The following is a 16,269-nucleotide window of genomic DNA, read 5'->3' on the forward strand; positions in this document are numbered from 1 at the left end:
ACACCCATTAACACCACCCTCGGGGGTCGCTCGAGGGATAGTATTGGGGTAGAAGGTCAGCCATGATTTTATTGACTGCGCAGGCTCAGTAGGTGGACAGCCTTACTCCTGATCCTATTTCCAGCTTCTTATGGCAAATACAGGGTGAATACTTGAGGTTATGGGGATAGGGCCTGGGTGGGATTGTGGTCGGTGCAGACTCAATGGGCCAAATGGCCTCCTTCTGCACTGTAGGGATTCTATGATGTGACAACACAATAAAATTCTCACACTCATTCCAAATTCCTTGAGACTAAGCTTAAAGTTTCCACATTTAACTGAGTTCCCACAAATCCACAATCAAATCTTATATCACGTAACATAAGTTTCTGGGCAATTTAGCAACAAATCAACTGTATCATAGCATCATAGAGTCCCTACTGTGCCCAAGGAGGCCATTCGGCCCATCACGTCTGCACTGACCACAATCCCGCCCAGGCCCTATTCCTGTAACCCCACATATTTACCCTGCTAATCCCCCTGACACTAAGGGTTAATTTAGCACGGCCAATCAACCTAACCCGCACATCTTTGGAGTGTGGGAGGAAACCGGAGCACCCGGAGGAAACCCACGCAGACACGGGGAGAAGGTGCAAACTCCACACAGACAGTGACCCGAGGCTGGATTTGAACCCAGGTCCCTGACGCTGTGAGGCAGCAGCGCTAAAAGGCTGGGGAACGGGCAAAGGAAAATCGGCACGCAATTGCATCATTTTACGTAATTTTTAAAAACTTCTCTTCTTCCATCTTCAATTTTGCTCAAATTTAATTTCTTATCTATCCTTTTATTCTTGGAGCTAATTTTTAATTTCCAATATTTGCTACTTAACCAAATTTGAAAACAATACTTGATGGGACCTGTTGTTAATCTCAATAATTTCTTTTTTAACTTCGATACTTTGCAAAGTTCACATTAGGCTGCTGCCAATTGCGAGTGTTACCTCCATGTTTTGAGAACAAGGTGGTCTTTTAAACTCAAACAGTTTGAGTTTCTTTTGAACAGAAATTCAAAGCAATTTTAGATTGAATGAAGTTTAGTTTTCTGTCCAAACTAATTCTACAACTTTTCCCCCATCGGGACGAAATATGACAATAACAAAACGTCTTACTAGCATGTCTCGAAGTGAAATGGTAAATACGTTTAACTTTTAACTGCTCTTAACTTAACTAAGGTTCTACAAAGCTGCAACATGACTTGCCAATTTTTGAACTCTGTTTATACAGTAAATGGCAGAACCCTTAAGAGTATTGATAGGCAGAGGGATCTGGGTGTACAGGTACACAGGTTACGGTAAGTGGCAACACAGGTGGAGAAGGTAGTCAAAAAGGCATACGGCATGCTTGCCTTCATCGGCCAGGGCATTGAGTTTAAAAATTGGCAAGTCATGTTGCAGCTTTATAGAACCTTAGTTAGGCCACACTTGGAATACAGTGTTCAATTCTGGTCGCCACACTACCAGAAGGATGTGGAGGCTTTGGAGAGGATACAGAAAAGATTTACCAGGATGTTGCCTGGTTATGGAGGGCATTAACTATGAGGAGAGGTTGGAGAAACTTGGTTTGTTCTCACTGGAATGACGGAGGTTGGGGGGCGATCTGATAGAAGTCTAAAAGATTATGAGGGGCATGGACTGAGTGGATAGTCAGAAGCTTTTCCCCAGGGTGGAAGAGTCAATTACTAGGGGGCGTAGGTTTAAGGTGCGAGGGGCAAGGTTTAAAGGAGATGTATGAGGCAAGTTTTTTACACAGAGGATGGTGGGTGCCTGGAACTCGCTGCCGGGGGAGGTAGTGGAAACAGGTATGATAGCGAGTTTTAAGGGGCATCTGGACAAATACATGAATAGGATGGGAATAGAACGATATGGTCCCCAGAAGAGCTTTAGTTCAGACGGGCAGCATGGTCGGTGCAGGCTTGGAGGGCTGAAGGGCCTGTTTCTGTGCTGTAATTTTCTTTGTTCTTTGGTCAGCGCGGATGTGATGGGCCAAAGGGTCTTTTTCTGTGCTGTATACCACTCTGATTCTGTAACAAACTTCTGTTACTCCAGAGCCCTGTCAAAAATTCCTTTGGAAAAACTCTCATTTATATCACAGATTTGTTACAGAGGCCATTCAGCCCATTGTCTCTGTACCAACTCGCCAAATGGGCATCATGACTGAGTTCCATTCCCCTGCCTTTTCCCCGTATCTTGTTTCTATTCTAACAATCTTCTAACAGCCTCTTGAATGCCTCGATTGAACCTGCCTCCACCACACTCCCAAGGCAGTGCCTTCTTTCCCTCCTCTGGTTGAGGTATTTAAAATTAGCAGCACCCCAGATGGGACTCGAACCCACAATCCCTGGCTTAGGAGGCCAGTGCCTTATCCATTAGGCCACTGGGGCTGTACAGGAAGGACTGTGGTAGAAGCCAACCACTCGCTGTGGGAGAAAGATTTTTTCTCACATTTGCTTCTTTTGCCAATCAGTGCTCCCTCATTCTCGATCCTTTTACGAGCGGGAACAGTTTCTCCCGATCTACTCTGTCCAGCCCCCTCTTGATTTTGGACATCTCTATCAAATCACCTCTAAGCCTTCTCCTCTCCAAGGAGAACAGTCCCAACCTCTCCAGTCTAAAGTTAAAGTTTGTTTATTCCCGTCACAAGTACGGCTTACATTAACACTGCAATGAAGTTACTGTGAAAATCCCCCAGTCGCCACACTCTGGCGCCTGTTCGGGTACACTGAGGGAGAATTTAGCACGGCCAATGCACCCTAACCAGCACGTCTTTCGGAGTGTGGGAGGAAACCGGAGCGCCCGGAGGAAACCCACGCAGACATGGGGAGAATGTGCAGACTCCACGCAGACAGTGACCCAAGCCGGGAATCAAACTTGGGCCTTTGGCACAGTAAGGCAGCACTGCTAACCACTGCGCCGCCGTGCCGCCTAGCTTCGTAACTGAAGTTTCTCATCCCTGGAAGCATCCTTGTAAACCTGTTCTGCACTCTCTCCAATGCGTCCTTCCTATAGTGTGACACCCAGAAGTGTAACACAAGCCTCAGACACCTTTCCCAAAGCACTTTACAAGCAGCTTAGATATTTCTGAATTAGTCAGTGTTGCAATGGAGAGCGAGCAGAAATTAAGCAGATCCTGCAGAACTCGGATCAATAGTGAATGAAAGCCAGAAGCAGGGAGAATTCAGAAGAGAATGTGTTGCAGGTTCCTGCAGTCCTGTAGCCTGCTCAGTAGCTTGAGAGTTTGGGGTGGAAATCTGCTGCATGTTTGGTTTTACAACCCTTTTGAAATAGTAGTGGTGTTGACACAGACAGAGAGATCTATTGTTTCTACCACAGCCCTTCCTGTGCAGCCCCAGTGGCCTAATGGATAAGGCACTGGCCTCCTAAGCCAGGGATTGTGGGTTCGAGTCCCATCTGGGGTGCATTAAATTTTAAAGACCTCGGCTGGAGGAGGGGAAAGAAATCTGTCCGCTGAATAAATAATTTAAAAAAAAGAGACTCCAGCAAACACCTGGCTGCAAACATTCAGTGCCATATTCAGCAAGAAGCAAGCAGCTGAGGGCTGTCGTCAATGACAGGGTACCACCCTGAACAACGCTCCCGGTAAAATTTTCTTATGAGTGGAACCTGGGTCTGTGCGGAATCTGCACATTCTCCCCGTGTCTGCGTGGGTTTCCTCCGGGTGCTCCGGTTTCCTCCCACAGTCTGAAAGACGTGCTGGTTAGGGTGCATTGGCCGTGCTAAATTCTCCCTCAGTGTTACCCGAACAGGCACCGGAGTGTGGCGACTGGGGGATTTTCACAGTAACTCCATTGCAGTGTTAATGTAAGCCTTACTTGTGACACTAATAAATAAACTTTACTTTAACTTTGAACACCACAGATTCTCCGATTTGTTACAGCGCAGACAAGAGGCCACTTGGCCCATCGAGTGTGCACTGACCCGCCGAATGAGCAACTCCCCTAAGTGCCATTTCCCCTGCCCTTCTCTCTGGAAGCCTCCATGTTCTTCCTTTTCGGATAGATTTCTCTAATTCTATGATACTTTAGCAAAATGGAGAACAGACTTTGGGGCTCGATCCCAGAATCAAACAGCCCATTTCCTCGCCTGGGTTCTCAGGTGACGCCATGTCTTGATGATGGGGAGGCCACGGGCTGTCCAATTGGACCCCAGCATGAACTTTCTTCGTAGGGAAGATATATTGGCATTGGAGTCAGTCCAGAGAAGGTCCATTAAGTTGATCCTGGGATTTTCCTGTGAGAAGAGGTTGAGTAGGTGGTGGCTGTACTCATTGGAGTTTAGAAGAATGAGAGGTGACTTTACTGAGACATATCGGATTCTCAGGGGGCTTCTTGATAGGGTAGATGCTGAGAGGTTGTTTCCCTGTGTGAGAGGGGAGTGAATCTGTGGAATTCTTTACCGCAGCGGGCCGTAGGGGCTGGGTTGTTAAGGTTGAGATGGATCGATGTTTAATCAATAAGGGAATCGAGGATTAAGGGATAAGGTGGGAAAGTGGAGTTGAGGATTATCATCAGATCAGTCGCACAGGAGGTCATATCCTTTGATGGAAGAGGGGCCTGCTTCTCCTGTTCCGATGTGGGTTGTCTTGTGGGTATACAAAGCATTGGGGTCCCAGAGGTAGGAGACCCACTGATTGAGTCCTCAGTGCTGCGCCCAGTGGGAGGAAACGGTAGCACAGCTGAACTTCACACACATTCCAGTAGGAGGTGCTGGAGCCTAACCCATTGCCTTGGAACAGCCACTCAAAACCGCCCCTCAGTTACCCCCAACCATGTCTCCAGCCACCTCCCTGCCGTGGACAAGTTACCTCTGGACAGAAACACCCAGAGAACCATCCGGGGTGAATGGTGGAAACACCATCTGCAACACAGGGGTGACACCAACTAATGGTTATTTATTAGTGTCACAAGTAGGGTCACATTAACACTGCAATGAAGTGACTGTGAAAATCCTCTAGTCGCCACACTCCGACGCCTGTTCGGGTACACTGAGGGAGAATTTAGCACGGCCAATGCACCCTAACTGTTCTTTCCCCTTAGAGGTTACAGAACTAAAAAAAGAACACATTTCAGTTGATCATCTCACCCAAGACGTTGATATAAATTATTAACAGTTGAGGCCCTTGAGAAAAAGCTGACAACTATAGACAACCCTCCCTCCGCTTCACCCCTCCCTATCCCTATCCTCTCCTCCCACCTCCCCCTCCCTGCCCCTCCCTTCCACCTCTCCCCTCTCCTTCCTGCCCTCCCTGCCCCCTCCCCCTCCCCCCTTCCCCCTCCCTCAACCTCCCACCTCCCCTTCCCCGCCCCTCTCCTCCCCCTCAACCTCCACCCTCCCTCCACCTCCTCTCCCCTCCCTCTCTCCTCCTGCTCAACCTCCCCCCTCCCCTCCTCCTCACCCTCCCCTCCCCTTCCCCTTCCCCTCAACCTTCTCCCTCCCCCTCCCCTCTTCCGTCAGCCTCCCCCCTCCCCTCCCTACCCTCCCCCTCCCCTCCCCCTCCCTCCCCTCTCCCTCCCTCTCCCCTCCCCCTTCCCTACCCTCCCCCTCCCCTCCCATTCCCCTTTCCCCGCCCCCTCTCCTTCCCCCTCCCCTCCCCCTCCCTCCCCCTCCCTCCCCTCTCACCCTGAAGCATTCCCCCCCCCCCCCCCCCCCCCCCGAGAGTCAAACTGATCATCAGCTGACTGGTTCCAATTCCCTTGTTGCCGCAGCAACCAGTGTCATCAGCTTGGGTGCTGGGTGCTTGCGGTGGCTATCCCAACTGGGTTGGGGGCGGGGGGGAAGAGTTGCTGCCCCTCTCTGTCTGTGGAAGATTGCCACCCCCTTCCCAATCCCCCCCTCCGCGGCACCATCCCGGATCTTTCCCTCTAGCTGGAGGGAGTAGCGTCAGTCCCAACATGGAAGTGGTCTCCAACAAGTCAGCTGTGGTCGCTTCAGCTCTGCTCCAGAAGCTACAGGACCCCTGGAACGTGACTGGCTTTGTGGTCATCATGCTGTTCATTGGAACCATCAGCTTAATTACCATCGTCACCATGTGCTGTGCCTGTATGAAATGCTTCGAGTCGCCAGCTTCCAAATACACCCCCACCGAGACCACGCAAGCGAAGGAAGTGTGAACATTTCAGACAATGGCAGGAAGGCTGGAGGACACCCAGCGCTGTAAATAATAGGACGTCAAGTTAAGAAATACTCGGCCCTCTGGGGGTCACTTCTCACTCCCTGGAACATTCTCAACCAATGGTGTGAACACGTACAATAGATAGTCACTGAGTGGCCACCATGTTGGGCGTCGCGCAGAGTCGTTGAATCTCAATCCCACCCTCCAACCAAAGCGTTGGAACAAACATTGCCGGGTTGTTGCCATGGATCTCATGGTTTGTGTTTCACGTCACAATGTCTTTGCCATTAAACGATGGCTTTTGGCGCCATGAGTCATTGATCACCATTCCAGAGTGCTGACATCCCAACCACAAGGGGGGGGCGTCACGGCGACGGCGTGACATCACAACGATTGGTGTCATAGCAATGGAGTGACATCACTGAGACAGTGTCAGGTCACGGGTTTTAGACAATGCCCCCTCATCTCATAAAACTAGAGAGGGTGAGGGGGATGGGATTGGTCGCAGAGTGGGGGAGAGAATGGGGGGTGGAATATAAATTACTCCCACAGGCTGGTTTGGAGAGGGGGGATTTAATTGGGTTGGGGGGGGAACTGATGGATAGGGACCCCCACTGCCTTCCCCATCTTTTCCCTGATTCACTCTGGTCTGTGGATGGCTACCTTTCCTCTCCAATGCTAAGTGGACAACCAATGCCTCCTCAAAGGCCCCATCCCGCCACCGCTGGCATTAAACCAGAAGCAGCCGGGGCACTTGTGCCACGCAGGGAGCCCGACAAGCAAAACCCTCTTGTGGTTGCGGGTGGGCTCAAGGGGGACGAGGGGCAGGTAGGACAGAGGGTGGGGGAGACATCCCAAATTCAAAAGAACTCAGCGCATGACCCAGGGCCCTAGTATTGGGAAAGGGAGTGGGGGGGGAGAGAGTACTGAAACCCTTACCCTTGACTCTGAGTCCCGACCCCACTCTCTCTCCCAAGACCCCCACCCTGTAACCCATCCCCCGCCCCCCCGCCTCCCCACCCCTGCGCCATCCCACCTTCTCTCCCACCTGTGGCCTAGGCCTCTCCGTCATCCCCAGCCATTCACAGAATCCTACAGTGCAGAACAGGCCCTTTGGCCCATCGAGTCTGCACCGACGTATGAAAGGCCCGAACCTGCCCTGCGCTCTCGCTGGGTGCATTGCCAGCAACTCCCACTGGCATTGCCCGGTCTCTCAGGAAGTGGGATTCCTACCCCTCCCACACCCCCCCACCCCCACCCCTCCCACACCCCCCACCCCCATCCCTCCCCTCTCCGGGGGGCAGGGGGGGCCTTCAATCCTGGAAAGACCCATAGTTGGCCATGGAAGTGCCTGAGAGGGTCTTAATCAAAGGAGGCACATGAAGCTCTCACCAACTCTTCAGCCAGCAGGCCCGACCTCCATCACATCCATTAACACCACCCTCGGGGGTAACTCGAGGGATAGTATCGGGGTAGAAGGTCAGCCATGATTTTATTGACTGCACAGGCTCAGTAGGTGGACAGCCTTACTCCTGATCCTATTTCCAGCTTCTTATGCCAAACACAGCTTCGGATTGCTGGCTGCACAGAGTGAGACGGGCTCCCAGCTGTAAGAGCTCCAAGTGGCAGGTCACAGGTCAGAGTGCCAGCCACATTCCAGCCTGCTGACTCCCCATCCCACTCGCAGTGGGGGCGAATGACCTGTGATTCCCAGCCATGCACCAACGCTGGCATGCTGCATGGGGCACTCAATCCAAACCACCACCATTGGTGGCTATTTTCCAAAATTCTTTGCTCTCTGAAATAGTTCCTACAGATTGGAGGGAGCTAATGTAAGCCCGCTATTCAAAGAGAGAAAACAAGTGATCTATGGACCAGTGAGCCTAATGTTGGAATTCGGGAAGTTGCTAGAGTCCATTCGCAAGGATTTCATAACTCAGCATTTGGAAGGCAGTGGTTATAATCAGACAAAGTCAGCATGGATTTACAAATGGGAATTCATGCTTGACGAAGCTATTGGAATTCTTTGAGGCTGTAACCAGTAGAGTTGACCAAGGAGAACCAGTGGATGTGGTTTATTTAGACTTTCAGAAGACTTTCAACAAGGCCCCACATAACAGACCACTTGTAAAGTTAAAGCACATGGGATTGCCTTGAGATGGATAGAAAGCTGGTTAGCAGATAGGAAGCAAAGAGTTGGCATAAATGGGTCTTTTTCTGATTGGCAGTCAGTGACTAGTGGGGTTCCGCAGGGATCTGTGCTGGGACCCCAACTGTTCACATTATATATTAATGATTTGGAAGAGGGAACTGAATGTATTATCTCCAAACTCGCAGATGATAAAAGTTGTGTGGGAGGGTGAGCTGTGAGGAGGATGCAGAGATGCTTCAGCGTGATTTGGACAGGCTGAGTGTGTGGGCATCTGCATGGCAGATACAGCATAATGTGGATAAATGTGAGGTTACTCACTTTGGTAGCAATAATAGGAAGACATTATTATTTGAATGGGTGTAAATTGAGAGAGGTGGATACTCAGCGAGACCGTGGAGTCCTCGTGCATCAGTCGCTGAAAGTAAGCGCGCAGGTACAGCAGGCAGTAAAGAAGGCAAATAGTATGTTGGCCTTCATAGCGAGAGGATTTGTGAATAGGGATAGGGATATTTTACTGCAATTGTACAGGGCGTTGGTGAGGCCATATCTGGAGTATTGTGTGCGGTTTTGGTGTCCTTATCTGAGGAAGGATGTCCTTGCTATAGAGGGAGTGCAGCGAAGGTTTACCAGGCTGATTCCTGGGGCAGCAGGTCTGTCACATGAGGAGAGACTAAGTGGGTTAGGATTATATTCACTGGAGTTTAGGAGAGTGAGAGGGGATCTCATCGAAACTTATAAAATTCTAACAGGGTTAGACAGGGTAGATTCAGAAAGAATGTTCCCGATGGTGGGGGAGCCCAGAACTAGATGTCATAGTTTGAGGATAAGGGGTAAACCTTTTAGAACTGAGGTGAGGAGAAATTTCTTCACCCAGAGGGTGGTGAATGTGTGGAATTCACTCCCACAGAAAGCAGTTGAGGCCAAAATGTGTGATTTCAAGAAGAAATTAGATATAGCTCTTGGGCTAAAGGGATCAAGGGATATGGGGGGAAGGGGGATCAGGATATTGAATTCAATGATTAGCCATGATCATAATGAATGGCGGGGCAGGTTCGAAGGGCCGAATGGCCTCCTCCTGCTTCTAGTTTCTAATGAAAAGGAGCAACATTATCAACAGCGAGTTGGATGTCTCATCTCTCTGATCTCTGTTCCTGTGTGGTCAATATGACTGCACCATACTGGATCATTAACCTCGATCTGAGATGAGACACTCTGTTATGGAGTGATGTAGAGCTTACTCAACAGTAACAGACCATTTGATGCCAACAGGGGATGCTGCCAGTCTCCAGGCTGCCCACGAGTCCTCTTCCAACCATGTTCCTCCTCATTTTTCCCTGTTGCGTGCAGCCTGTTTCTCGAACCGCCTGCTCTCCTCAAAGGATGTTCAGAGAATCCCTCTAGTGCAGAAAGAGGCCATTCGGCCCATCGAGCCTGCATTGATTCTCCGAAAGAGCATCTTACCCAGGCCATCTCCTACACCCTATCCCCATAACCCCGCGCACTTACCATGGTTAATCCACCTTACCAACACATCTTTGGACTTTAGATGTTGGCTGGGCATGACCTGTCTGTCGGACTGTGCGGTACATTCCGGATCACTGGACAGTCCCACGCTCATGAGGGAATGTTCCCTTCCCTCATCATCTCACCCCTTCAGAGTACCTTGCTATTCCTTTCTCCCCCATGTGTTTATCTATCTCCCCCTTAAAGACATGAGTGCTGCTCCACTCAACAATTCCATTGAGCTGCATTTATTTGATTAGAGACTGCCTTATATCTATGGACTATAGCTTTGGACTTGCCTCATTAAGCAGAAGCAACTTGTGAGTAGGTGATGCCAGAGCAGGGATTGTAAACCTATCAGGAAAGAGGAAACAGACTGGGGATCTTGACTTCAGAATACAGAAGGTTGGGGGGTGACCTGATTGAAGTCTTCAAAATGATGAAAGGCCTTGACAGGGTTTCAGAGAACCATAGAACCCCTACCGAGCAGAAAGAGGCCATTCAGCCCGTCGGGTCTGCACTGACTCTCTGACAGAGCATCTTACCCAGGCCCTTTGGTCAGAACATTGAATACAGGAGCTGGGACTTCCTGGTGAAGTTGCACAAGACATTACAAGCTGTACAAGGCATTTAGGGCGGCACGGTGACACAGTGGTTAGCACTGCTGCCTCACAGCACCAGGGACCCAGGTTCAACTCCTGGCTTGGGTCACTGTCTGTGAGGAGTTTGCACGTTCTCTCCGTGTCTGCGTGGGTTTCCTCCGGGTGCTCCAGTTTCCTCCCACAGTCCAAATATGTGCAGGTTAGATGGATTGGCCATGCTAAATTACCCCTTAGTGTCAGGAGGATTAGCTAGGGTAAATGCATAGGATTGTGGGGATAGGGCCTGGGTGGGATTGTGGTCAGTGCAGACTCAATGGACCAAATGGCCTCCTTCTGCACTGTAGGATTCTATGATTAGTAAGGCCACACTTGGAATACTGTGTATATTCTGGTCACCCTATTATAGAAAGGATATTATTAAACTAGAAAGAGTGCAGAAAAGATTTAGTAGGATGCTACCGGGACTTGATGGTTTGAGTTATAAGGAGAGGCTGGATAGACTGGGACTTTTTCCTCTGGAGCGTAGGAGGCTGAGGGGTGATCTTATAGAGGTCTATAAAATAATGAGGGGCACAGATCAGCTAGATAGTCAATATCTTTTCCCAAAGGTAGGGGAGTCTAAAACTAGAGGGCACAGGTTTAAGGTGAGAGGGGAGAGATGCAAAAGTGTCCAGAGGGGCAATTATTTCACACAGAGGGTGTCTGGAACAAGCTGACAGAGGTAGTAGCGGAGGCGGGTACAATTTTGTCTTTTAAAAAGCATTTAGACAGTTACATGGGTAAGATGGGTATAGAGGGATATGGGCCAAACACGGGCAATTGGGATTAGCTTAATATTAAAAACTGGGCAGCATGGACAATCAGCAATGGTTTCATGGTCATTGGTAGATCTTTAATTCCAGACATTTTTTATTGAATTCAAATTCCATCATCTGCTGTGGTGGGATTTGAACCCAGCTCCCCAGAATGTCAAATGAGTTTCTGGATTAATAGTCCAGTGCTAAGACCACTAGGCCATCACCATCTCTCCCTCACTGCCTCTCCAGATCCAGGTGGTGCCAGTCCCTGAGTGGGTGTTGACTTGGGCAGATCAATTAGTGCAGCACCTTCAGGAAATTTGGTGTCCTCTTCCTGAAGGGTCAGAGCTATCTCCACATTTCCTACATCTAAAACGAACAAAAGAACAAAGAACAGTACAGCACAGGAACAGGCCCTTCGGCCCTCCAAGCCTGTGCTGATCACGTTGTCCTATCTCCACCAACCGCTTATATCCCGCTATTCCCCGTCTGTTCATGTGACTATCTAGATAAGTCTTAAATGTTGCTGATGCGTCTACGTTGGCAGTGCATCCCAGACCCCCACCACCCTCTGTGTAAAAAACTTCCCCCGCACATCTAAAGCGACAGAGAGGGAGATGGGTTAATCTTTAATGTAAAGAGTTGGGGGAGAGGCAAGAGGATGGGGAGAACACCACACCTTAGGATGGATGTTTTGTCCCTGGAGGGACTTCAATGCAGGTTTACGGGAATGATAGCTGGACCTCAGTGGTTAAGTTAAGAAATTAGACAAATCAGGCCTTTATTCTCCTGAATTCAGAAGGTTGAAGGGGAGCTGATAGAAAATTACGAGGTATTTACAGGGAAGGACAGGGTGGATAAAGGATAAACTGTTTCCACTGGTTGAAGGCTCTGGAACCAGGGGCCACAATCTAAAATTTAGGGCCTAGCCATTCAGGAGAGAGGTTGGAAAACACTTCCACACGCAGAGAGTGATGGAGGTTTGGGATCTCCTCCTCAGACGGCGATGGATGCTGGTTCCACTGAGAGGTTTACGTCTGAGATAGACACATTACTATTGAGCAGGGGTATCGAGCGATATGGGCCTAGGGCAGGTACATGGGGTTAGGCCACAGGCCAACCCCATGTACCCATGGCGAAGCGGGCTCGATGGGCTGAATGGCCTACTCCTGCTCCTATGTTCCTACACAGTCTGATAAAGCTGTACACGGTGTGACAAAACTGTACACAGCCCGATATATCTGTATAGTGTGACATACCTGTACACAGTCTTACACACCTATACGCAGCTTGATATACCTGTAGTTGGTATGACAAGACTGTACACAGTCTGACATTCCTGTGTGTAGTCTGTTACACCTGCACACAGCCTCAAGTACCTGCGCACGTCTGATATACCTATACAATATCTGTACGGTGGCACAATAGTTAGCACAGCTGCCTCACAGGGACCCGGGTTCAATTCCCAGCTTGGGCCACTGTCTGTGCGGAGTCTGCACGTTCTCCCCGTGTCTGCGTGGGTTTCCTCCGGGTGCTCCGGTTTCCTCCCACACTCGGAAAGACGTGCTGGTTAGGGTGCATTGGCCATGCTAAATTCTCCCTCAGTGTTACCCGAACAGGTGCTGGAGTGTGGCAACCAGGGGATGTTTACAGTAACTTCATTGCAGTGTTAATGTAAGCCTACTTATGACACTGATAAATGAACTTTAAAACTTTAAACTAGCCTGACATCGTTGTGCACAATCTGATGTACCTGGTACAACAAAACTGTACACAGCCTGATTACCTGTAGAGTTTGTCAAACTGCACATTCTGTCATGCCTGACAAATGTGTACATTCTGTCATACCTGTGTACAGTCTGTCATACCTGTGTACAGTCTATCATAGCTATGTACAGCCTGACAAATGTGTACAGTCTGTCATACCTGTGTACAGTCTGTCATACCTGTGTACAGTCTATCATAGCTATGTACAGCCTGACAAATGTGTACAGTCTGTCATACCTGTGTACAGTCTGTCATACTTGTGTACAGCCTAATATACCCTGTACACAATGTGTAATAGCCATGTACAGCTTGCGTGTCCCTGGATGGCTATTTGTCCTTTGTACAGCATCATTACTGAGCCCTGTGTTTGGGCAGGTGTGGATTGAATGGCGTGAGATTCATATCCAAGGTGAGGTGATGATATATCTCTGAGCAATGGAACCTCAGCGCACTCCGATCAGCTGACCTGTTCCTCATGTTTCGCTCACCTCTCTCACTGAGGCTCCGTATCAGATGTTTTCTGCTCAATGATCCTGTGAAGTGCCTTGGGATGGTTTAAAGGTGCTATATCAATGCAGGTTGTTGTGGTTGACACTAATCAGCATTCTGATTTATGCACCGCCATTGGCCTGTCATTAACCCTTTCCAAACCTCTGGACCGACAACAATAAGGAATAGGTACAAACAGCACTGCAGAGTGGCCCGGGGCTGTGAGGGCCAGATTGCCAGGGTTCAGGGTGCGCAGACACCAAATCCCTCAACCCAATCGGAAACAAGAACTGGTGAAAGAACCGGGCTAATAGGAGGGTTAATTGAGCTGTTGTGGCCTGTCCTCTGCTGCTGGACGGCGGGGGTGGGGGGTGAAAGCAGATTCAACAGGAACTCTTGTTGTGGAGCAGATTATTAGAATCATAGAATCCCTACAGTGCAGAAGGAGGCCATTCGGCCCATCGAGCCTGCACTGACAACAATCCCACTCAGGCCCTATCGCCATAACCCCATGTATTTACCCTGCTAATCCCCCGGACACTAAGGAGCAATTTAGCATGGCCAATCCACCCAACCCGCACACCTTTCAGACTGTGGGAGGAAACTGGAGCACCCGGAGGAAACCCACGCAGACACGGGGAGAACGTGCAAACTCAACATAAACAGTGACCTGAGGCCGGAATTGAACCCGGGTCCCTGGCGCTGTGAGGCAGCAGTGCTAACAACTGTGCCAACATGCCACTCACAAAATAATCTCACGGACCCAGTACAGAATGATAATTTATTAGCCAACGCATTGGGAGAGCACAACCTCAGAGAAAGGTCTCTGAAGCAGACTCTCCCTCGCTGAAGAACCATACAATATTTATAATTTGTAAGTCACACAGGCAAGGCATTATTTACATTCCAACATTGTCTGGTTTTAGGTTTCACATTAAACAATTGGGGGATGTTCACAAGGCAAGGTCTCTACCAACTCAAGCACCATCTGTCTTTCTAATCTCCCTCTGGCTCCTTGTAGTCCCCTCCCTAGTACCTGTTGCTACCAAACTCAGCCTTGCACTGCTCGCTCCCTCTGCTAATTCAGGTCATCTATTACAGACGAAGTAGAAAGGGTCGAGAGCTTCAAGTTTTTAGGTGCCCAGATCACCAACAACCTGTCCTGATCCCCCCCAGGCCGACACTATAGTTAAGAAAGCCCACCAACGCCTCTACTTTCTCAGGGGACTAAGGAAATGTCAGCTACGACTCTCACCAACTTTTACAGATGCACCATAGGAAGCATTCTTTCTGGTTGTATCACAGCTTGGTATGGCTCCTGCTCTGCCCAAGACCGCAAGAAACTACAAAAGGTCATGAATGTAGCCCAATCCATCACACAAACCAGCCTCCCATCCATTGACTCTGTCTACACTTCCTGCTGCCTCGGCAAAGCAGCCAGCAAAATTAAGGACCCCACGCACCCCGGACATTCTCTCTTCCACTTTCTTCCTTCGGGAAAAAGATACGAAAGTCTGAGGTCACGTACCAACCGACTCAAGAACAGCTTCCTCCCTGCTGCTGTCAGACTTTTGAATGGACCTACCTCGCATTAAGCTGATCTTCCTCTACACCCTAGCTATGACTGTAACACTACATTCTGCACTCTCTCGTTTCCTTCTCTATGAACGGTATGCTTTGTCTGTATAGCGCGCAAGAAACAATACTTTTCACTGTATGTTAATACATGTGACAATAAATCAAATCAAATCAAATCAGAGGTCACGAGACAAACTAACTAGCTGTTCACCCACAGTAAGCAGTCTTTGTTAATATTAACATGCTCTTTTCCTGTTTGTGGAATTTTACTTCAACTTTCCAACAATTTAACATAGATTCCCTCGTCCCTTGTGATGAGATATTTAAGCTTTATAGAGGTCCCCTAATAACCCATACTCGCTATTTGCCTTAAGAAATTGTTGTTAGAAATCATATTCATTACTTCCCTCCAACACTCCCCCCTTTTGGCTACCTTGGGCTAGGCCAACTCTCAGATGCCAAATGTTTCCTTTCCTCTCCATCATCAATATTAGCCGGGTACATCCGGCTTAGATTCAGAAAGGTATGTGGCCCGACCACCTGTATTAACCGATCCTTTAACACAAGGCATATCCCTTACCTTATTACTCCAATTACTAAATCGAATTCCCCATTGTTGTGAACCTTTCTAGCCTGGAGAATGAGGCAAGTTCGGTATATAATCAATATCATTTGGATCATGACCAAATGATGGGAGATAATGTGAATATTTGTATGTTTGAGCCCCAACTCCACAGATCTTCCCACCATGTGGACGTGTCGATTAGCAATTCATCTAGTCCCACTCCCCTGCCCTTTCCCCCTCGACCTGTGGCCTTTTCTCATCTGGAGGTTATCCAATCCCCCTTTCGAAAGCTCTGTTTGTATCTGCCCCCGATCCTCATTTACAGATCCTAACCACTTGCTGAATAAAAACGCTTTTCCTTTTCTTGCAGTCGGCTATTTCGCCACACAACTCAAACTAGCCTCCTCTGGTTCGACACCCTTTCCCCATTGGGAACAGTTTCGATATACACTCTGCCAAGTCCCCACATGTTTATCAATACTTTATCCAATCTCCCCTCAACATTCTCTTATTGAAGGAGATCAACAAACTCCCTCATCCCTCGAGACATTCTCATCAATCTTTTTTGCACCCCCTTCGAAAGCTTTCACATCCTCCCTAAATCCGATGCCCAGAATTAGAGGCAATATTCTAGTTGAGGCCTTCAGC

The 16,269-nt window shown here is 49.0% G+C and overlaps 2 non-coding genes across 2 annotated transcripts; one reads left to right on the forward strand and one right to left on the reverse strand.

Annotated features, from left to right (window-relative positions):
- Positions 1 to 2,346: 2,346 nt before the first annotated feature.
- trnar-ccu (transfer RNA arginine (anticodon CCU)) lies at positions 2,347 to 2,419 on the reverse strand. Its single transcript has one exon. It is a non-coding gene; the product is annotated as a tRNA-Arg (tRNA).
- Positions 2,420 to 3,381: 962 nt separating this feature from the next.
- On the forward strand, positions 3,382 to 3,454 carry trnar-ccu (transfer RNA arginine (anticodon CCU)). The gene has a single exon. It is a non-coding gene; the product is annotated as a tRNA-Arg (tRNA).
- Positions 3,455 to 16,269: the final 12,815 nt, after the last annotated feature.

Source organism: Mustelus asterias, unplaced genomic scaffold, assembly GCF_964213995.1.
Source record: "Mustelus asterias unplaced genomic scaffold, sMusAst1.hap1.1 HAP1_SCAFFOLD_218, whole genome shotgun sequence".
Classification (NCBI taxonomy): Eukaryota; Metazoa; Chordata; class Chondrichthyes; order Carcharhiniformes; family Triakidae; genus Mustelus; species Mustelus asterias.